The following is a 23,066-nucleotide window of genomic DNA, read 5'->3' on the forward strand; positions in this document are numbered from 1 at the left end:
TATCCTTCATTATTTTCTATGGAAGGAAGGAATTGAAAAGGTGTGCCATCCCTTTAAATGTGATGGCTAGAACTTCCTTGGAGTTCATTTATGCTTGTCACACCCTTGCTCCTGGCTCCACCCCTAATGTCTCCTGGCTCCACCCCCAAAGTCTCCAGATATTTCTTGAATTGGACTTGGCAACCCTATAAATGTAGAGCAGGGGTGGCCAACGGTAGCTCTCCGGATGTTTTTTTGCCTACAACTCCCATCAGCCCCAGCCAGCATGGCTGATGGCTGGGGCTGATGGGAGTTGTAGGCAAAAAAAATCTGGAGAGCCACTGTTGGCCACCCCTGATGTAGAGTACAAAACAACACCTAACATCATTATTACATGTAGTGCTCAATAAGAACGAACCACGCCATCTTGGACTCTAGGGAATGAAACTGAAAGGATTGTTTTAAATTGCACAGCATTTTATGAAATGTTTAATGATTTTATTGTGATTTTATTTTAGCACTATGCTGTTTTTATTGTTAGCCGCCCTGAACCCGTCAGGGGAGGGCGGGATATAAACGTAATAAAATAAAAAAATAAAATAAATAAATAAACTGTCTGGGTTTGGAAATATCGACAAGTTTGAGGGTAGAGCTTGGGAGAGGACCTTGGTAGGGTATAATGCCTTGTAGCACCATCTTTGTGTAAAGCCCCGTGGCGCAGAGTGGTAACGCTGCAGTGCTGCAGTCCTAACCTCTGCTCATGGCCGGAGTTCAATCCCAGCGGAAGCTGGGTTCAGGTAGCCGGCTCAAGGCTGACTCAGCCTTCCATCCTTCCGAGGTCGGTAAAATGAGTACCCAGCTTGCTGGGGGGAAAGTGAAGATGACTGGGGAAGGCAAGGGCAAACCACCCCGTAAAAAAAGTCTGCCAAAAAAATGTGATGCAACGTGACCCCAGAGTCGAAAAATGACCGGAGCTAGCACAGGGGACTGCCTTTACCTTAGTACCATCTTCAAAAGCAGCCATTTTCTCAAGGAGAAGTAGAATACATGTTGTGAGTGAGTGAATGAATGAATGAAGTCGTCTGAAGGTCAGTTGTCGGGGGAGATCTCAAGCCCATACCCGGAAGCTGGCAACCCTGAGAATCAGACCCTTGGTCCGTCTTGGCCAGTCTTGTCTACTGAGACAGGTAGAAGCTCTCCAGGGTCCCAGGCACAGTCTTTCAATTCACCTACTACTAGGCTTCCCAACCCTCCCGCCCTGGCGGGGGACTCCAGGATTTCCACCCTCTTCCCCCGCTCCCCATAAAAACAGAAGCGGGGGGAGGGGGGAAATGGCGAGCCGCCCCATCCCGGGGCGGGCGAGGCCGCCCCGCCGCTGCCGCCCCCTGCTCCTCCTGCGGGCCGGTCTTGTCCAGCGCTGCCCGGCCCGCACCCCCTCCTCCTCCTGCCGCCGCTGCTGCACCAGTCATCCCAGCCAAAGCCGCAGCTGCCCTTCCCTCCCTCCCTCCCGCCAGTTGGCCCGGCCTTTCCCACGTTGTGTGATTACAGGTCTCCAGTCGCTCGCCCGCCTCTATACACTCACTCGCCCGGTCTTTCCGCTCGGTCTCTCTGCTCGCCCGCCACACGCTGCTCGTCTGCACTGGGCGTGGGCGTCCCAGCTATCCCAGCAGCTCCGCTCCGTTCCACACTCTCTCCGCCCGTCGGCCACTCTTCTCGCCGGTCAACCCTATCCGGCCAGCGGCGCGGCCAGCGGCGCAGCCCAGCCCGGCGTCTCAGCCTCCTCCGTACTCGCTCCCAGGCCCCACCTCGCCCCGCAAGCCAGTAACAGCTCTGGCAGCTCCGCGGGACCCTTCGGCACCATACCAGTCTCTCATGCTCTGAGGTGGGATATCTTATTGCTTGCACTTGATGTTTTGAGCCCAGCTAAGTGCAAATCAAGTTGTTTCTGAGTTGTTTCTGGGGTATTTCAAGGGAGCTCTAGCACCCAAGGGAGCTCTAGCACCCAGTTCAGACAGCATCTAGTGCCTCCCCCCGAACCCCAAAAGAAAGTGCCCCTATCCTTCATTATTTCCTATGGGAGGAAGGCACTGAAATGTGATGGCCAGAACTCCCTTTGGAGTTCAATTATGCTTGTCACAGCCTTGATCTTGGCTCCACCCCTAATGTCTCCTGGCTCCACCCCCAAAGTCTCCTGGCTCCACCCCCAAAGTCCCCAGATATTTCTTAAATTAGACTTGGCAACCCTACCTACTACCTGGCCTTTTTAAACAGAGATGTCAGGGATTGAAGCCGGGACCTTCTGCAAGCCCAACATAAGAGAAGCCATGTTTGATCAGGCTGATGGCCCATGCAGTCCAACACTCTGTGACACACAGTGGCTGTACCCCAGGTCTACGGATAGCCTACCCCGAAGACACAGCCCCTCCCCACCCAAGGCCTTTTGCGTCACTCCCCCTGTCCCTCCCCAGCAAGCAGAGCAGCATCGATGCACACTGTCGGTGTGACAAAAATACTTGCTAGTGAGCTGAAAGGATACGTTCCTGGCCTTGGAGATGTGGCTCACAGAGGAAGGTGTACTGGCTGCAAGCCAGAGATTCCCAGCTGCCCGGATAGCGGATAAGCTGCACTCCTTCCTCAGTCCCATTCCTTAAACACAGGGGAGCAAGCAGCCCTCATCTGAGTGTTCTCCCCCCCTCCCCGATAACCAAAAGGTGCCGTCCACCTGTGGCAGCCGTCCCCCACAGAGGGCTCCCCCTTGGCTGCAAGGACCTCATCGGGCCCCTCAGATGGTGCGCTAATTAGCGTCTGTATTATTAATGACATGTAAAGTATCGGCTGGCCTGCATCTGAAAGGTTTTGACATCAGATCCCACATCGCCGGGACCATCTGTACACACCTTCTAAGTTTATTGACGTCACTGGAGTCAGAAAGATGTAACACCGTTTAGGGTGGCACTGTAATAATAATAATAATAATAATAATAATATTTTATTTATACCCCGCCCTCCACGCCTAGGCAGGTTCAGGGTGGCTAACAAGACATGGTAAAACCATGATACAGGGAAACAATAAATAATATAATTAATAATTTAAACAATAAAACCAATAAAACAGTATGACATTAAAATACAACGGAATGGCGTATAAGATGGCTCGGTATTACTGATCTTATCAGGAGTTCTGTCTTATAAAGCTAGCCGGAAGAGGGCAGTTTTGCAGGCCCTATGGAACTGGTTAAGATCCCGTAGGGCCCGCACCTCTTCCGGCAATTGATTCCACCATTGGGGGGCCTTTGTACAGAATGCCTGTTCTCTGGTAGCTTTTAATTTGGTTTCTTTTGGCCCAGGGATTTCGAGAAGATTTTTTGAGCTTGATCGCAGTGCTCTCTGGGGTGCCAGTTCTCTCTCCCCCCGGCTACTGGCAGGGGGCAGTAGGATTGTCAGCTCCAAATTGGGGAAATCCTGGAGATCTGAGGATGGAGCCTAGAGAGAACAGGAACCTCAGAGGGATACAATGCCATGGAGTCCACCCTCCAAAGCATCCATTTCGTCTAGGGCAGGGGTGTTAGGAGGGCCGGATCTGACCTAAATGGGACTTTGTGGGGCCGAGCCATGCCTGTCCTAAAATGTAATGCCAGATAGCAGAGATATAGACACAGGCCAACACAATTAAAGATACCATTTTTAAACTTAAAATACAAACATGCATAAAACTCTTGCAATATTTTGTTTAGAACAGAAAGGGGGGATTAGTGGGATTTTGCAATGCAATTTTAAAAATAAAGCTTCAAGAAAAAGCACAAGGATCACATCAGAAACTAAAAAAAAAAATAATTAAAATGCTCTCAGCCTGGGAAAACATGAAATGGCACTGCAAGTTTCTCCCTCCCCCTCCCTCAGATCAGCAATGGCTCTCCAGTGTAATATCCCTCTTTGGCACTAGTTTGCACTCAGTCGAGCAGAGAGAACGCTGGCTGAAAGCACAAATGCTTGATTTGCGAGGACACAATGCCAGGAAGCTTCAGCTGGCCATTGGAACGCTGGGAAATTAAACTGAGTTCCTCACCATTGAAATTCACAGACAAAGTTGCAAGGAAAACACGGAGTGGAGTTTCCATTCACGTATACTGTGCTCAGAAGACTGAATGAAAATCTATTCCACATTTTCTTTGCAGCTTTGCTTTCTGCTTTAGACTCTGCAAAGAGAAGGCAGAAGGAGCGGGAAACATAGGCAGATTTGGAGCTTCACAGGGTGATGACAGGAGGGGGAGGGGGAGAAGAGAGCCCCAAGGGCCTGATTGAAGCTCTGGGCAGGCCAGTTTGGTCCATGGGCCGCACGTTTGACACTCCTGGTCTAGGGGGAAGTGATCTCTGTAGTCTGGAGATGAGCTGTAATTCCAAGAGGTCCCCAGGCCCCACCTGGAGGCTGGCATCCCTAGTACACGGGCCACAGAGAGTCTGGCACAGAACATTCCCAGCATTCCCCAAGGGATCCCCATAGCCCACTACCACTGAAAGGCCTCATCTACTTACAGGGAGTTTTTATCCTAGAGTTTCTGACCATTCCTAGAGATCAGTAGATTCTCTTGTTGTCACTTAGATCTAGGAATCGCCAGGAACTCTATGGTAAAAAACTTCCTGCAAGTCAACAAGGCTTTCTTTTCCTTTGTAATTTTTCTCCTGGGGCATGTGGGACTGGACTGCCTTATCCAGCATCAGACTGGTCTGTCAGGTTCAACGTTGCCAGCTCTGGCTGGCAGCCGCTCTCCATGCTCCCAAGTAGACGTTTTCCATATGGCCTTTTTAGTGGAGATGCTGGAGGATTGAGCCTGGGACCTTCTGCGTGCAAAGCAGATGCTCTGCCATTGAGCCACAACTTCATCAGATGACAAAGGAGGCCAGAACTGAGGGCATTATGCATGTGCACATGCTGGTTCGTTGCCTGACACACGCGTAGGTCACTGCTTCTGAAGTCTGTTCCTTAAATAGAATTGTGGAAAATGGCTTTTTGGGGGGGAACAGGTGGGAGGTTTTTGCATTTCTGTGTGTGTGTGTGTGCCTGTGTGGAAGTCATGGCAATCTCTGGTGACTGCTGCTGGGGCATGGAGGACGTTCAGAGAAGTTGCTCAATACAGCCTACCTCTGCCTCCCAGCTCTGGTATTCCTTGGAGGTCTCCCTTCCAAATAATTGCCAGGATTGGCCCTGCTTAGTTTCTGAGATCTGACAAGATGGGCTTGCCAGGGCTACCCAGGTCAGGGCTAAAAGGGGCTTTGTGAATGTGCAATATTTCTCACTCCTGCTGGTCAATGGGGGAAAGGCTAGACCCTTCTCCCCGTCTCCATTTTCTCCTCACGATAACCATGTGAGGTGTGTTAGTACCTGGACAATGTCCTTGTTAGGGAATAACTTGGACAGAATTGGGATGTGCCATTAGGGGGAGCCCTAGTTTATCAGCTGTTCAATGGGGGAAAGGTTTTATCTTTTTATCCCCACCACAACAACCTTGTGAGGTAGGTTAGTTCTCCCCTGCTTTTATCTCATACACACAGATAATCGGGCAAAGTTTTTCATTAAATCATTATGCCTGTATACATAAGTTGGTGATTTTACCTTCATCCCCAATTTCAGCTCTTTTTTTAAAAGCTGCCCAGAGAGGAATTTTTTAAAAAGATCTTGTGGGCATGTAGAATTAGGCAAATCTCCAGAGTAGCCAACTGTATTTGACCCCAGAGTAGACACCACAATGGAGTTAGCTGCAGACTTTGTTATTTTTGGTCTCTCTCCCAGTAGGGAAGAAGAAATAAACGTTAGCATCCAAACGTAGTACATCCCTAAGCAGCACACAGGAGCCACATTCTCTTTCATATCTGGCCTTTTCCAATGAAGCCTGGCAGGCAAACACCCAGACTGACCCTTGGGAGAGGCTGGGTGGAAATTTACTGCTTACCTCCAGTGGACAGGTAACCAATATACACGGAATCGGCTGGACGCTTTACCTGGAGAAAGTGACAAGGTGCTTCCTCCCGGAGCAGGTTCACCTAGGAAGCTCCCCTCCCGCTGACTACCTTCTCCATGGTTCCCATAGCAATTGGGGAAGCAACAGTCTCTGCTATTTCATTGGATTTCCAGGACAGTCTCTTTCTTAGGGAATAGCTTGGTTAGAATTGGGCTGAGCCACTAGGGGGAGCCGTAGTTTATCAGCTGGCAAACGGAGGAAAGGGTAGAGGCTACAATTGCTGCTGATGGCTGTAACAGCATTCCTAGAATTAGTGTCATCTTGTCCAGGTAATGGCTTTTTGCTACATACACAAACAATCCATTAGATCACAGAACATGGTCCAGGCTGTCATCTTTCTTGTTGGCCCCAAGCTGGGATGCTCAACAGCTGTCCGTCTTGCAGAAATCTATAAGCGGAAGCTTTTTTAGGGTTTCCAGCTTCAAGTTGGGAAATACCTGGAGATTTTTGGGGTGAAGTCTAGGGAGGAAAAGGGCTGCAATGGGATGTAATGCCTTCCAAAGCAGTGATATTCTTCAGGTGAACAGATCTCTGTCCCCTGGAGATCAATTGTAAGAGGGTGATCTCCAGCCACCACCTAGAGGTTGGCAACCCTGATATCTTTTCCTGTTGTGGAGGCTGAAGTGATGTTCATTTGTTTAACAGATACACATAAGGCTGCTGTTGCAAAAATAGGATCAGGAGCACTAAGGAAAGGTGGTGAGCTTAGATGTGTAGCTTCTATCCCCACTTGTGGACCTCCTGATGGCACTTTGTTTTTTTTATGGCCACTGTGTGACACAGAGTGTTGGACTGGATGGGCCATTGGCCTGACCCAACATGGCTTCTCTTATGTTCTTATGTGACACAGAGTGTTGGACTCGATGGGCCACTGGCCTGATCCAACATGGCTTCTCTTATGTTCTTATGTGACACAAAGTGTTGGACTGAATGGGCCATTGGCCTGATCCAACATGGCTTCTCTTATGTTCTTATGTGACACAGAGGCCGTTTTCGCACTTAGCGTTTGCTCCCCTTTTTCCGCGGCGCAATTATGTCCGGATCATTTTTCTCGTTTTCCCACTAGTGACTCTTTGCGGAGTCGCCTTCCCTGAAGCCCCGGCTCAAATCGTTTTCCCACTGGCATCGGCTTGAGTCCGATGCCCTGTCAATCATTTTTTTTTTAAGCGCAAGTCTGGTTGCGTAATGACGTACTAACGTACTAACGTAACATCGAGCTGTTCCCTCCCCTTCTTTTCTTGGACAAACCGCATCACGTGTGCTGCTGCTGCTTATGGATTGGCTGCAGCTGTAGAATCCTCCACAGCCCTTTATGTATTAATGGAAGCATTCACAGTGGAGAATCCTAGCACTAGATTCCCCCCCCCCCCCAAATTCTGAAGCACTAGATCCCCCCCCCCAAATTTCCTCCGCTCTCTTTCCCCTCCCCAGCTGGCGCTTGCAACGGGGACCTGACTGATTCCTGCTGCCAGAGCTCCCCCCCCCGCTCCATTCTCTCCTTCCCCTTCTGTGGCGCGTGTGAAGAGCGAGCTCGCGTCCATTTTCTAACCGAGCGGAATGTAGCCAGGGAGAAGAATGCAGGACTCCAACTTCCCATTTTATACATGGCGATTTTGTGCAGGTCCAGAAATCCTGGTGGCACAGCTGAGGGAGGCATTCCCTTTTTAAAACACACACACATGGACGCTTTGGCCCGCACCGGCACTACATTCCCCCCCCCCAACAATGGTCGTTTTCGCATTATCGAGATAACGCAACAGCGGAATAACGCAACTAAAGTCAATAATAAAAAAAAATTCTAACGAAACCAATTGAAGTGCCAATTGAGGCTATTCCAGGAGGGTTTTTTTTTTTTCTATTTGTTAATTTCGAAATATCGCTATTACGCAAAACTGTGAAGTTTTTTTTTAAAAAAATGGCCGTGCCGGCACTTTGGGGAAGCGCCGCGAAAGGCTGATGATTGGCCAAGCGGGTGGATGGGGTGGGAGGACGGAAAGGGAGAGGGTGACGCCCCCAAAGCAGTCGATCCGGCGTGGATGGATTTCGCACAGGAAACTCCGCTGAGTGGATCCGGAGTGGATCCGGAGGTTTTCGGAAACTCCGGCAACTTGCTGAAAAACATACTCTGGCGTAAAATCCCTGAAGCGCCGGAGCAAAGCGCAGCCCCGGAGCAACATGTGCGAAATCCAAGAGAAGATCCGGAGGTAAATGGGGCGCTACGCCGGAGCAAACGCTAGTGCGAAAATGGCCAGAGTGTTGGACTGGATGGGCCACTGGCCTGATCCAACAGGGCTTCTCTTATGTTCTTATGTGTACGATAGAAGTTCAGGAGTGAATCCTGGGTGTAGTTTCAGGGTGCAAGTATGCTTAGAGGTCAGGTTTTCTGACTTCGAAACCCACCCTCCGATGCCGCTGCAAGACAAAACACACTCTACACGTGCTTAGGGACATGCACAAATAGGGTTGCCAGAACCCCGGTCCAGCCAGGGGATCATCTGCTCTTTGGGATTCCAGTCCCCAAGCCTGAAGATGGCCAGTGGGGAAAATCCCACCTCCAAACAGGGATGCCATTGTGCAACGTTCCGAATGCAATGACGACCCTCAGAAGTTACATCAATGCGACTGTTGCATATTGATGCTCTGAGTTCTAGGCCAACTGTGGCTCTGTAGCAAACCTCTAGAGTGCAGCATACGATGTCAGCATCCCTGTTTGGAGCGGGATCCTCCACCGGCCAGCTTTGGCCAGCAGAACACTCCAGGAACAGGTCCAGGAGCCCTCCACCATCAGTGAAGTAGAACCTGGCAGCCCTATGCGCAAATCATGATTACGTCACTGTTTTGACTGTTTTATTGTTGATATTACAAGGTTGTGAGCCACCCTGCGCCTGCTTCGGCAGGGAGGGCGGGATATAAATACGAAAAATAAATAATAAGAAGAGACATTTTTATACCTGATTTTCACTCCCCCCCCCCACGAGTCTCAAAGCTGCTTACAATCGCCTTCCCTTCCTCTCCCCACAACAGGCACCTTGTGAGGTTGGTGGGGCTGAGAAAGAGAAAGCAGGGCTTTTTTTTGTAGCAGGAACTGCTTTGCATATTAGGCCACACTCCCCTGATGTAGCCGATCCTCCAAGAGCTTACAGGGCTCTTAGTACAAGGCCTACTGTAAGCTCCAGGAGGATCGGCTCCATCAGGAGTGTGTGGCCTGATATGCAAAAGAGTTCCTGCAACAAAAAAAGCGCTGGCAACTGTGACTAGTCCAAAGGCACCCTGCAGGCATCGTGTGGAGGAGTAGGTTTGCCAACTGCTGGAGGGTTGCCAACCCTCCTGGTGGTTAGCTGGAGATCTCCTGGAATTACAGCTGATCCCCAGGTGGCGGAGATCAGCTCGCCTGGAGAAAATGGCTGCTTTTAGAGGGAGGACTTTGTGGCACTGCATCCTGCTGAGGTCCCTTTCCGAATCCCGCCCTCCTCAGACTCCACCCCCAAATCTTCTGGACTTTCCAGATCTGGAGCTGGCAACCCTAAGTCGGTGCAACTCTCATCTCCACAGGCTGCTGCAGCAAAGGGTTTTTTTTTTATTATTTATACTTTATTAATTTTTTTCCCCATAAAGCATATCACAGACATTCATTCCAACGAATGAACAGAGGCACTCATCCTACACCCTGAGCACCACCACCAAGTATTCTCCTAATCTAAACTGCCTGTAACTTGATCGACTTAATTAGATGCCGGCATGCCAATTCCCCAGCCCGTGCGCCCCCGAGCAGACAAATCCCAGGCTTTAAGGTGCGGAGTGTTGAGTATTTGATGCTTCTAAAAAGGCCGACCAAATCTCTTCAAATTGTTGTTGTTGACCTTGCCGGCGATATGCTATCCTTTCTTGGACAGCCAAAGCATACATTCCCTCGAGCCAAGTAGTAATCGTGCCGGTGAAGTCTTCATGCCGCTGCCGCAGGATAAGCCGCTTCGCAATCATTATCGCACGTGCCGCCCATCTTCGCCGCCGATTCAATGGCCAGGTCGACGGGAAATAGTTCAATAATATCTGCATGGCAGAGATAGACTGGTCAATATTAAGTACCTGTTGCATCCATCGAGCGATCCCATCTCCCAAAATTTTGTAGCGTCGGGCATTTCCACAGCATGTGAGCCAGACCAGCCTCTGGACGTAGACACCGCCAACACGCCGAGGATTCGGCCAAACCATGCAGCGCTGCAGCAAAGGTGCCTGAATGCGTGGCATGGTGCAGAGGGATTCTGCGTGTCCTTGATCATGCTAGTGGACAAATGGACTCGATTGCAGAGATGCAGCGTCGGAGGCCCCGAATCTCTCTCCCAGGGCTGGCGATCTGTTGAAAGGCTTGCAATTTACTCCCTCCTCCGTCTCCAGTCGCCCCTCCCCGCACCCCACGTGTGAGCTAGAGTTGCAGCCAAGTGCTTTCCATATAGATGGGGTTCTGACATTGCTCACAGCTAGAACTAATTGATCTCAGGGAGGGCTGGCAAGCAGGGCATCTTTCTTTTCGGAATTTGCAGCTCTCTGTCCCACAGCAGACAAATCCCGCCTCTCTCTCTTAACTGCTCAAGATGAGGATCAGAGATGGCCCCATCATTAGGCAAAGTTAAGCACGGCTCTCCGGGCAGAACGTGTTGGAAACCATTAAACTGGCAGCTATTTAATCACTCATTTTGTATGATAGCAAGCCTAATGGCCCCTATCCCCTATCCAGTTTGATGAGAGCCAGTTTGGTGTAGTGGTTAAGTGCGTGGACTCTTTTCTGGGAGAACCGGGTTTGATTCCCCACTCCTCCACTTGCACCTGCTAGCATGGCCTTGGGTCAGCCATAGCTCTGGCAGAGGTTGTCCTTGAAAGGGCAGCTGCTGTGAGAGCCCTCTCAGCCCCACCCACCTCACAGGGTGTCTGTTGTGGGGGCAGAACCGGATTTACATTTTTTTGTGGGGGAGCAAAATTAAAAAATGACGCCCCCTTATGGACCATTCTATCTTATGGTCCCATAGAATACAATGGACTCCATACCCAATTTGGCGCCCCCCTCTCCATTGGTGCCCGGGGCAAGCACCCCCCTCTGCCCCCCCCCCCCAGATCCAGCCCTGTGTGGGAGAGGAAGATATAGGAGATTGTAAGCCACTCTGAGTCTCTGATTCAGAGAGAAGACGACGACGACGACAACATTGGATTTATATTCCCCCCTCCACTCAAGAGTCTCAGAGCGGCTCACAATCTCCTTTACCTTCCTCCCCCACAACAGACACCCTGTGAGGTGGGTGGGGCTGAGAGGACTCTCACAGCAGCTGCCCTTCCAAGGATAACTCTGCCAGAGCTATGGCTGACCCAAGGCCATTCCAGCAGCTGCAAGTGGAGGAGTGGGGAATCAAACCCGGTTCTCCCAGATAAGAGTCCGCACACTTAACCACTACACCAAACTGGCAGGGTGTAAATCCAATATCTCCTCCTTCCATAGGGCAGTGAAATGGGGCCATTTGCAGGCTAGGAAGGGGCTCCTGCATGTCCGGGACCAGGGCTTTTTTGGTAGCATATTTGCATATTAGGCCACACCCCTATTATGTAGCCAATCCTCCAAGACCTGACAGGGATCTTCGTACAGGGCCTACTGTAAGCTCTTGGAGGATTTGCTACATCAGGGGTGTGTGGCCTAATATGCAAAGGAGTTCCTGCTACAAAAAAAAGCCTTGCCCGGGACATTCCCTAAGTATGCAGAAAAACATGGTTTGCAAAGAAAAAAAAATCTGGCAGAACTCTGATTGCCAACTCTGGTGTGGGGATTTCCTAGAGACATGTGGTGCAGCCTAAGGAAGGCGGGGTTTGAGGAGGAACTGGATCTCAGCAGGGTATAATACCACAGATCCCACCCTCCAAAGCTGCCATTTTCCCTGTAGGAACTGATCTCTGTCATCTGGAGGTCAGCTGGAATTCTGGAGGTCTCCAGGTCCCACCATGGAGTGCCATAGAGCAGCGGTTCCCATTTGCAGGGTCGCAACTCAGGACCGGGCCACGGAAGCCTCAATACCGGGTCACAAGGAAAGCCAAAGCTAGCCCCATCCGCTGCAAAGTTTGAGTTCTGCTCTGCTTCCTTCCTTTCCCATCTCTCTGTTGTGTAGAGAGAAGCTAGGCTTGAAGACTGACACTGAAGATGTTGACTCAGTGCACGACTGCAATAAAAATGGCAAATGCTAGGATGGGGATTATTAGGAAGGTTGCCAACTGATCAGGAAGGGAAAATGCCTTGCCTTCCTCCTGTGCCCTTAACACTGGCTTAATGGGCAGAAAGCAGCAGATCAGGCATTCTGGAGAAGGTGGTGATAGTGGGAGCATCAACCAATGACTCCAGATTGCACTACTGTAGCAGAGCTACAGTCTGGGGTTGACCATCTGGCAGCCCTGTTGCATGGATCCTCTAATGCAGGAGTGGCCAAACTGTGCCTCAGGAGCCACATGTGGCTCTTTCACACATATCGTGAGGCTCTTGAAGCTCCCACAGTTCCATCGGCCGGCAGTTTGGAGAACACAATTTAAAGTTGCTTTCTTACCACCTCTCCCTCTCCCATCTATCTGCTTGCCTGCCTGCCTGCTCTCGAACATCTGACATCCGTGTCTCGTGGCTATCAAACATCTGACATTTATTCTATGTGGCTCTTACCTGAAGCAAGTTTGGCCACCCCTGCCCTAACCTGTCGCCTGAGATGGCCCGATTCTTTCAGCTCAAGATATGAACATATGAAGCTGCCTTCTACCGAATCAGACCCTCGGTCCATCAAAATCAGTATTGTCTGAGTAATAATAATAATAAAATAAAATTTTATTTATATCCCGCCCTCCCCGCCTAGGCAGGACGGCTAACAACATATTCATACAATAGTTATACAAAACTTTTAAAACCAACATTATCTTAAAACCATTCTAATTCACATTTAACATACCTAATTTAACAGTGACAGTGATATTCCTGGTGCTATTCTGTCAGCATAATGGCAAAGATCACTGAGGCAGAAGTCACTTAGGCGGATCCATCAGTTCAGCGATCCTTAATCAGCGGTCCGCAAAGGCCAACCTAAAAAGGATAGTCTTGCAGGCCCTGTGGAATTGGTCAAGACTCCGCAGGGCCCGCACCTCTTCCGGGAGCTGGTTCCACAGGCACGGAGCTGCGATGGAGAAGGCCCGTGCGCGGGTGTTCTGCAATTTCGCCTCCTTTGGCCCGGGGATAGTAGACAATAGGCAGCGGCTCTCCAGGGTCTCACTATGACCGCTTCCATTCATTCCTTTTAAATTCTAGTAGAGTTGGATGGCCCAGGCTAGCCCAATCTCATTGGACCCTGTAAGCCAAGCAAGGCTGGTCTTAGTTAGTGCTTGGATGGGAGGCTGCCAGGGAAGTCCAGGATTGCTACATAGAGGCTGGCAGAACCAAACCACCTCTGTTTGTCTGTCCTGACCTGGTCCAATTTCATCTGATCTTCCAAACGGGGTCAGCCCTGGTGAGTGCTTGGGATGGGAGATCACCAAGGAATTCCAGGGTTGGTGCACAGAGGCAGGCAATGGCAAACCACCTCTGAGCATCTCTTGCCTTGAAAACCCCATGGGGTCATCATGTCAGCTGTGACTTAACAGCACTTTCCACCATTAGCATTGTGGCACCCGGGCTTTTTTTGGTAGCAGGAACTCCTTTGCATATTAGGTCACACCCCTCTGATGTAGCCAATCCTCCTGGAGCTTACAGTAGGCCCTGTACTAAGATCCCTGTAAGATCTTGGATTGGCTACATCAGGGGTGTGTGGCCTAATATGCAAATGAGTTCCTGCTACAAAAAAGCCCCTGGTGGCAGCCATTTGCTGTACCCTTTCAGAGAAAGCGAGAGAGTTTTGCTACCCTTCTCCCGACTAGACTGCCTGCCTGGGCTGCTTAAAACCTTAGGCCGCAGCGAGGCCTGTCAGCGATCTCCTTGACACATTAAAAACCCATCCCACGGCAGCCTCTTGCTATCGCCGGAGAATTCTCTTTAGATGCCAGGGCGATACCGTTCCCCCTGTTCAAGAACGAGCCGATAATGCCGCTCTCAGAAAACACCTCCATTCGGGCGTGATAAGGCCAGATAGATGGAGACGAGGGAACTTGGCAGGCGCGCAGGAAATTTATTAACAGCACAAAAAAAAAATTGCAGCCGCAGGACGGGAAACAAGATTGAATTAGCACAGCATTGTGGGCTGGATGCGGTTTCCAGCTGTGAGTTGGTAAATGTGGAGTAACTCTGATACCCATCTATGATGCACCGTGTGGGAGCAATAGCTTAGCGAGGGACCATATGCTGGGAGTGCGGATGATTCCAGATTTCATCCCAGGCATTGCCTGTTGAAAGATCTTAGATATCAGGGTCAGGGAAGACCCTTCTCTGCCTGGGATTCTGGAGAGCTACCAACAATAGGCAGGACAACAGAGCAATGGTTGGTCTATCTTTCCCACATCAAAGGGAAGACTCAAAATGCAGTCTTTTCTTCTTTTTCTTCTCTTTCTTCGGAATGTAAGCTTTCTTGTGTATGCACACGCAAGTTTCCATTCTGAATAAAAGTTTGTTGGTCTTAAAGGTGCTATTTGTCTCCTCCTTTTTTTCTTCTCTGCAGTTGGTTAAGAGCAGCAGACTCTAATCTGGAGAGCCAGGTTTGATTCCCCACTCCTCCTCCACTTGAAACCAGCTGGGTGACCTTGGGTCACTCACAGTTCTCTCAGAATTCTCTCAGCTCCACCTGACTCACAAGGTGCCTGTTGTGGGGAGAGAAAAGGAAAGGTGATTGTAAGCCTCTGAGACTCCTTTGGGTAGCCAAGGGTGGGGTATAACACCAACTCGTCTTCTTTTTGAGTCATTACTACTTTCCGCGAGGTTACTTGGCTCGCGCCCCCCCATCCCTTATCGCTCGGTTACTTATGCATCTTACTTACAGTTACTTATGCAACTAGCCCTTCTTGGCAACTACCCCCCCCCCCATCTATATGTAAGGCTTGAGGAAGTCTGTTTCAGTGTATCTGAAGAAGTGTGCACAAAGTTTATACCGAGAATTAAACTGCGTTGGTCTTAAAGCAGGACTTTTCCTGTCTGGAACTCCTTTGCATATTATGCCACGCCCCCTGATGCAGCCAATGCTCCAAGAGCTTACAGTAGGCCCTGTACGAAGAGCCCTGTAAGCTCTTGGAGGATTGGCTACATGCGGCCTAATATACAAAGGAGTTCCTACTACAAGAAAACCCCTTCAAACTTTGTTCTGTTGCTTCAGACCAACAACAGGGCTACACGCCTCAATCTACTGCTTTAAATGTGTGTCTGAATCTCCTCTGAAATTCACAAGATGTGGGGGGAAGGGTCACTTCTGTGCACACCAAGGACCTGAGCTGCAGTTCCCCCTGATTTATAGCTGATTTCCACTGCAGAGATCAGTTCCCCTGGACACTTTGGTGGGTGGACTTTGTGGCATCCCATCTCTGCTGGAGTCCCTCCCCTTCCCAAACTCTGCCCCCAAATCACCAGGAATTTCCCAACCCAGGACTTTTTTTTTTTGAGCAGGAACGCACAGGAACATAGTTCTGGCTGGCTTGGTGTCAGGGGGTGTGGCCTAATATGCAAATGACTTTCTGCTGGGCTTTTTCTATAAAAAGCCTGTGCAAAACAATAGTGATGTCAGTGGGTGTGGCCTAATATGACACAGGTTCCTCTCCCCTCATCATAGGCTGCCCTTCTTTGCCTAGCTAAGTTAGATTTCTTTACTCTGTAACAGCCTAGCCCACACTGGCTTCTGGAGCAGGTGTGTGTCAGACTCTGTTCATTGATACTATTGCTAAACGCTGATTACGAATCATATTGATTAATGCACATATATGTTCACTAACCTATGACAGTAGAATAGTAGAGGGGGGGCCAAGTAGGGAATAGCCGAAGAGTAGCTTCCCAGGAATATCAAAGGTGGTTAGGAAGTCTTTGAAGTGGAGAATGCCCACCAGATTCTCACCCCCCCCCGCCCCCCAGAGGCAGCAAGGACATTGCCACTGGGAAATGTAACCACTAACTGAAAAAGATAAGGGGGGAGCCATGTGAAAACTCACATGCAAAAGCAGCCTTTGTTTTGGGAATTGGGGTGTAGATGCAATTGCTTTGATGTAGAATGTTAAATACCAATGATTTGAACTGCTTGCCATCAGTTCCAATACCTATCATGCTGGAGTAACTTTGGAGTATACAATAAATGCAACTTTGTTTCAAACAACAAGCTTGCTTATTTGGAAACTTCAATGAACCTTCGCTGACAAGTGTGTTGACTGTAGGAGGTTCCTTTAAAAAAAAACACCCTTAAGAGTATTTTCAAAGTTTACATTTTTAAAAACTTCACTTATGCCTCACCTTGCAATGGACACCCAAAGTGGCTTCCATCATTCCCCCATGGCTCAGTTTCATCTTCACAACCACTCTGTGAGGTAGGTTAGGCTGAGAGCATGTGAAGGCCCCAAGGTCATAAAGCAAGTTTCCATGGCAGAATGGAGGATTTGAACTCAGGGTCTCCCAGAGCCTAGTCTGGCACTCTGTCCACTACACCACACTGGGCAGAAAACTGGCCCTGGAAGGTGACAAAAGGGAATTTAGATCACTGCTGTACAGATGTACGCGTACAAAGTCTGCCCCCTTTTCACCCAATGGCATATTAGTTATTTAGTTCATACTTTGTACCCCACTTTTCTCCCCAATGGGGAAAGTACATCGCAACGTTCTTCCCTTTTCCATTTTATCCTCCCAACAACTCCTTGGAATAGATTAGGCTGAAAGGAAGTGATTGGCCCAAGGTCACCAGCAAGCTTCCATGGCAGAGTGGGGATTTGAACCTGGGTCTCCTGTTCTAGTTGGACACTGTAACCATGATAATATTTGGCCCTTTTTGCGCATACTAAGAAACAGGGCTTTTTTTGAGCAGGAATGCACTGGAACAGTTCCAGCTGGCTTGGCCAGGGCTCCAGCTCAAAAAAAGGTCTCCGGCAGAGGGAAGGCACTAGGCAACCATGTGCTCCCAGACTGCATGATTCAGACTCTCTGCCGCCTCCAGCCTCCAATGGGCTTGAAAAGAGAGTATGAGACGCGGAGCTGCCCACGAGTACCCCCTCCTGGGAGAAACTGGGCCTGTTGCTGCCCGCTCCGTTGCACGTGGCTCTTTCTCTCCGGCCATGTTGGGGGGGGGGGCGCGAAACAAGGTCTCTCATTGGTCTGTGTGAGAACATACATCCTTGAAATGCAGCTGATGGCACTGTACTGTTCTGTGTCAATGTGAGGAAAGTAACTTACTGAACGGATGACGTCACTTCCAGTGACATCAGGGGTGTGTGGCCTAATATGCAAATAAGTTCGCGCCGGGCATTTTCTACAAAAAAAGCCCTGCTAAGATGAGGGCTACTACCCTATGGAAACAGAGATTGTTAGAGCATATGTACTTGGTACTTGATCCCGGATCACAATGTTATCGCACGCACGGGCAATTTCCAGAATGCCTCTCAGCAGCAGCGTGCAATGTGCAGCCATTCTGGTTTGGGTGGGGGATCTCTGTCAAGGATTCAGAGCGAGAGAGGAATAGAGTTATACGAACGTCGCTGAAGCCTCCCCATATTTCTGCGCCGTTTGCAGCGATATAAATAGAACTCGGCCCGATGCCTTTTGTTGTGATGGATTCCAAGCTGGTTCTTCATAAACAGTTCCTCTCACTTGCCAAGTTTCTGCCTCGGAGTGAAATATGGGCGGTGGAAGTGGGAAATCACGCTGGCGACACGGCTGCCTCAAAGACGGCCTGATTCCCCTGCGTGTGGGAATTAGCATGTGTAGTCTGGGGGTCATTTATGCATGGAGAGTGCCCTACGCACAAATTGATACCTGGACGTGCTTTGTGGGGAGGGGCCCTGTTCACCCCAAGCTGGCATTCTGCCTATCACCTTTTTCTGAGGCAGCCAACCATGCCCAGTGGCTTTAGAAGTGTCATAGAGGTGTGTCTTGGAATCAGCGAGTGGCAGTATAGTTCTGAGAGGTAACACCAGGGCAGGAGTCCCCGACCTTTTCGAGCCTGTGGGCAGCTTTGGAATTCTGGTACAGCATGGTGAGCTTTGTCACAAAATGGCTGCCACAAAATGGCTGCTGCAGGAGGCGGAGTCAGCCAGGAAATGGCAGTCACAGCTTACCTTCGGTCACATGGTGAAGATCCTTGTGATGTGGTAGCAGCTGCTGCCGATGCAAGGTTTTAAGAAAAATCTGCATAGCCAATCAAATCTCCAATCCATGCCTCCACCCACTTTCCAGAAATGCTTAGCAGACACCAGAAGAGGTGTCAGCAGCTTTCATGGCTCCCACTGGCATCACACTGGGGAAAGCAATGACAAATACGGTGTAGGGTGCCCATCATTTCCTCCAGAAGTACTACTTACTGGGAGCAAGCCATGCATCAGCTATGTGCTAGTGCCTCCGAGGGTTGCCAGCCTCCAGGTGGGGCCTGGAGATCTCCCACTTTAACCACTGATCTTCAGCTGGCAGAGATCAGCTCCCCTGGAGAAAATGGCTGCTTTGAAGGGCGGACTCTAGGACATTGTGCCATCCTGAGGCCCCTCCCCAAACCCTACCCTCTCCCAGCTCCACCTCCAAAGTCTCCAGGTATTTTCCAACACAGATCTGGCAACCTTAGCCTTTCTCATGGTGCCCTGCCATGAGCTGTAGCCAGCCACGGTTTCCCAGCGTGTGTCAATACGCAGAGTAATAACAATAAGGTCAGCAGAATAAGGAATCAGAAGCAGCCCGTTGGGTTGTGTTTCTGGAGAGATGGAGGTTTGGCTTGCCAGGCCCAAATATCACAAAAAGGTAAGGTTGCCACCTCTGGGTTGGGAAATCCCTGGAGATTTGGAGGTAGACTCTAAGGATGGTAGCAGAAGGGGCCTCAGCAGGATCTAATGCCACATAAGCCACCTTCCAAAGCAGCCATTTTCTCCAAGGGAACTGATCTCTGGAGTTCTGTTTTAATCTCCAGCCACTACCTGGAGGTTGGCAACAATATAAAACAAGCAGAACTCTGCACCAGGCTGGCTGTTTAGCACGATTTTTTAAAAGGGGGTGGGGGAGAACATGAGAAGTTCTGGGGCCTGTGGGAAGCGGGCGAGGGCAGCTTGTCTTCTCCCACCCCTTGTCTTCTCTGCCTGTTCTAAAGTTTAAACCACGAGCTTTCCCCAGCTTGCTCTCGCTGGTGATTGAGAGGCACTGCCAGACATCTATGCAGGTGTAATATAAATAGCTGTGGGGAAGGCACAGGGATGAAGCAACGAATGCTGCCGTTAAAGGAAACGCTGCAGTCGGTTAGAAGAAAAGGTATCTTGAGACGTCTTTTTAAAAAGAAAAATCCACAAATGTAGCTTAGGGTTGGCAACTTTGGGTTGAGAAATTCCTGGCGATTTAAAAGTGGAGCCTGGGAAAGGAAGAATTCAAGGAGAGGAGCTCAGCACGGACATGGTATTGTAGAGTAAATCTTCTGAAGCAGCCATTTTCTCCAAGGGAACTGATCTCTGTCATCTAGAGATCACCTGTCACCTCCAGGCAACACTTGGAGGTTGTCAAATAAAGAACTAGAACAAGTCTTCTTTAAGGACTGGATTTATACCCCACTTTTCACTTGGGGTCTCAGAGTAGCTTACCATCTCCTTCCTCTCCCCACAACAGATACCCTATGAGATAGGTGGGGCTGAGAGAGCTCTTTCAAGAACTGCTATCGAGAGAACAGCTCTCAGAGAACTGGCCCAAGGTCACTCAGCAGTTGCAGGTGGAGGAGTGGAGAATCAAACCCGGTTCTCCAGATTAGAGTCCACAACCACTACATCAAACTGGTGTTAAATTTCCCTGGCAGTATGGGGTTTTGAACTTGGCTCTGGGGCAGGGGGTGCTCTCTAAAAGTCTAGCCCAGCACTTCCATCACTGCATCATGCTGGCCTGTGGTCTAAGCCAGTTTGGTGTAGTGGTTAAGTGTGCGGACTCTTATCTGGGAGAACTGGGTTTAATTCCCCACTCCTCCACTTACAGCTGCTGGAATGGCCTTGGATTAGCCATAGCTATCTCAGGAGTTGTCCTTGAAAGGGCAGTTGCTGTGAGAGCCCTCTCAGCCCCACCCACCTCACAGGGTGTCTGTTGTGGGGGGAGAAGATATAGGAGATTGTAAGCTGCTCTGAGTCTCTGATTCAGAGAGAAGGGCGGGGTATAAATCTGCAGTCTTCTTCTTCTCACAAACGGTAGATGAAGTAATAAGCGAGGGTGTCGCTCTGTTCCTGCATCACTCTGGTGGGTGCCCTCTGCACGCGACTCTCAGAATGGCTCCAGAGTTCAGCGTTAATGCTAGAAGTCAAGATTGCTTTGGGAATGGAGCCCCTTTGAGAGATGCATCTCCTCTATTATTGCACAGAAGAAATCAGGGATATTTTCTCATATCAAGGACTACTTCATGAGCACCATCCCTTCGACTCTTATGAGTCGTCAAGAGCTTTTCTATGCTCGGTTTCAGTAGCCTCTGTCCTCCACTGATAGCAGAACCAAAAAAGGCACTCGTCTTCTCTCAGTCAAGATACACAAGGAAAAACCTGATTTGTCTTCCGCCATCTTTTTGAGAGTTACGGTGTGATCCTAAGAAAAGTTACTAAGAATAAATCTTTTTAGGATTGCAGATGAATGGCAGCTGCTGCAAGCTATTTACTGGCATGTTAAGCCCAGCATGATATCTCTCTGTTTATATGCATGTATGTGTTCAGATGTATTACATGTAGATGGTTCAGTGATGAGGTGCACTGGAGAGACTGTGGTCTAGGGTTGCCAATCCCCAGGTAGGGGCAGCAGATCCCCCAGTTTGGAGGCTCTCCCCCCGTCATCAGAAAGTGGGGGGGAGGGAAATGTCTTCTGGGCACTCCATTATTCCCTATGGAGACCGACTCCCATAGGGTAGAATGGAGAATTGAACTGCAGGTATTTGGGGCTTGGGGGGGTTGTTTTTGAGGTAGAGGCAACACACTTGCAGAATAGCATCCAGTGCCTCTCCTCAAAATGCCCTCCAAGTTTCAAAAAAATTAAACTAGGGGGTCCAATTCTATGAGTCCTTAAAGAAGGTACCCCATCCTTCATTATTTCCAGTGGAGGGAAGCCATTTAAAAGGTTTGCAGTCCCTTTAAATGTGATGGCCAGAACTCCCTTTGGAGTTCAATTCTGCTTGTCACAACCTTGCTCCTGGCTCCACCCCCCAAAGTCTCCTGGCTCCACCCCCAAAGTCCCCAGATATTTCTTGAATTGGACCTGGCAACCCCTAGTATGGTCTGTGGAGAAGCCCTCCCACACTCTGAGTTTTAAAAGTGTGGGTTTTTCTCTCTCTCTCTGGAAGTGGCAGGGAGCCGAGCCAGTTCAATGGCCTGCTAGATTACATCTATACATATGCTAATAGATCTGGTAGAAAAACCAAGTAAGGAATTTGGTACTAGGAAATTTCCAGGCATTTCCTGGAGATTTCCCATAATGCCTTCCAGGAGGGCTCCCAGGATGCACCTGTGACCTGTGCAGAATGGGTCAAGGGGGTGGAAGGAGTGATGAAAACTGAGTGGAAACAGGGGGGTTATGAAGAATTGCAGATTTATACCCCGCCCTTCTCCCTGAATCAGAGACTCAGAGTGGCTTACAATCTCCTATATCTTCTCCCCCCACAACAGAAACCCTGTGAGGTGGGTGGGGCTGAGAGGGCTCTCACAGCAGCTGCCCTTTCAAGGACAACCTCTGCCAGAGCTATGGCTGACCCAAGGCCATTCCAGCATCTGCAAGTGGAGGAATGGGGGAATCAAACCCGTTTCTACCAGATAACAGTCCGCACCCTTAACCACTACACCAAACTGGCTTAAGAAAGCTTCCTTGCAAGGGGAAGCTGGTCTCTCTTTTGCCTTGGGATGCTCGGCTGAGGAGGACACCGTGCTCCCGGTCTGCAAGCAGGCAGCCATCTTTTTCTGACCATGTGGCGTTTCAGGCAAGGGAACAGAGGTGTAACTATTAAAGGTTATTAGTGCCCACCCTGTTTTAGCATAGATTAAAGAACAGAGAAAGGGGATGGCGTTTATGACCAATTTTCTTTAGCAGTCCGTTTGCTGATATAGTGCTGTGTTTAAGGATGCTTGTAAATTTTCTTTTCAGTGAATCCTTTTTTTTTTTTTTTAACCTTGGAGGTTGGTTCTCAGTCTCTATATCATTGAGATCCCTCCCAGACAGACCCATACCAGAGTGGTGGCAGCCTGTAGACACCTTCCTCGGTCCCCTGCCCCTCAAGCTTTCTTTGGCCCCCCCGGCCCCTCAAGAGTCCTGGGGCCTTAGCAGATGTCTAACCCTCCCATTGCTAATGCTATCTATCAATGTATCTACCCGAGATTCTTTTGAAGGACAGGAATTGAACCTGGGATTTTTTCCCTTTACATTCTGCAAACTGCAGAGCCAGAAGAAATATGGGTGATAAGGGGGGGGGGGGAAGCAGCTGCCCCAAAGGATTTGGTGTGGGTGTATTCCAGGAGCATTGTCACCTGGAGCAAGTCAGCACCATTGGTGAGCTTCCTTGCCAAATGCATATCACCAGCCACATCTTCTGGCACTCAGGACAGTCATCAAATGGGGTGGTTTGTTTGCCATTGCTTTCCCCACTCATCTACACTCCCCCCCCCCCCAGAAAGCTGGGTACTCACTTTGCCGACCTTGGAAGGATGGAAGGCAGAGTCAACTTTGAGCCGGCTACCTGAACCCAGCTTCCGCTGGGATCGAACTCTGGTCACGAGCACAGAACTTGGTCTGCAGTACTGCAGCTTTACCACTCTGCGCCAGGGGGCTCCTCACACCGTGCCCTACCACTAGGCAAACTAGGTGATTACCTAGGGCGCCAGCCTTCTGGAGGTCCAGAATTGACTCAGTGACGTTCTCAGTGCAGTGGTGGTGGGGGGGCTCCAGAAGTTAGCCTTTCCTAGGGTGCCAGACAG

This window comes from Heteronotia binoei, chromosome 12 (genome assembly GCF_032191835.1).
Source record: "Heteronotia binoei isolate CCM8104 ecotype False Entrance Well chromosome 12, APGP_CSIRO_Hbin_v1, whole genome shotgun sequence".
NCBI lineage: Eukaryota > Metazoa > Chordata > Lepidosauria > Squamata > Gekkonidae > Heteronotia > Heteronotia binoei.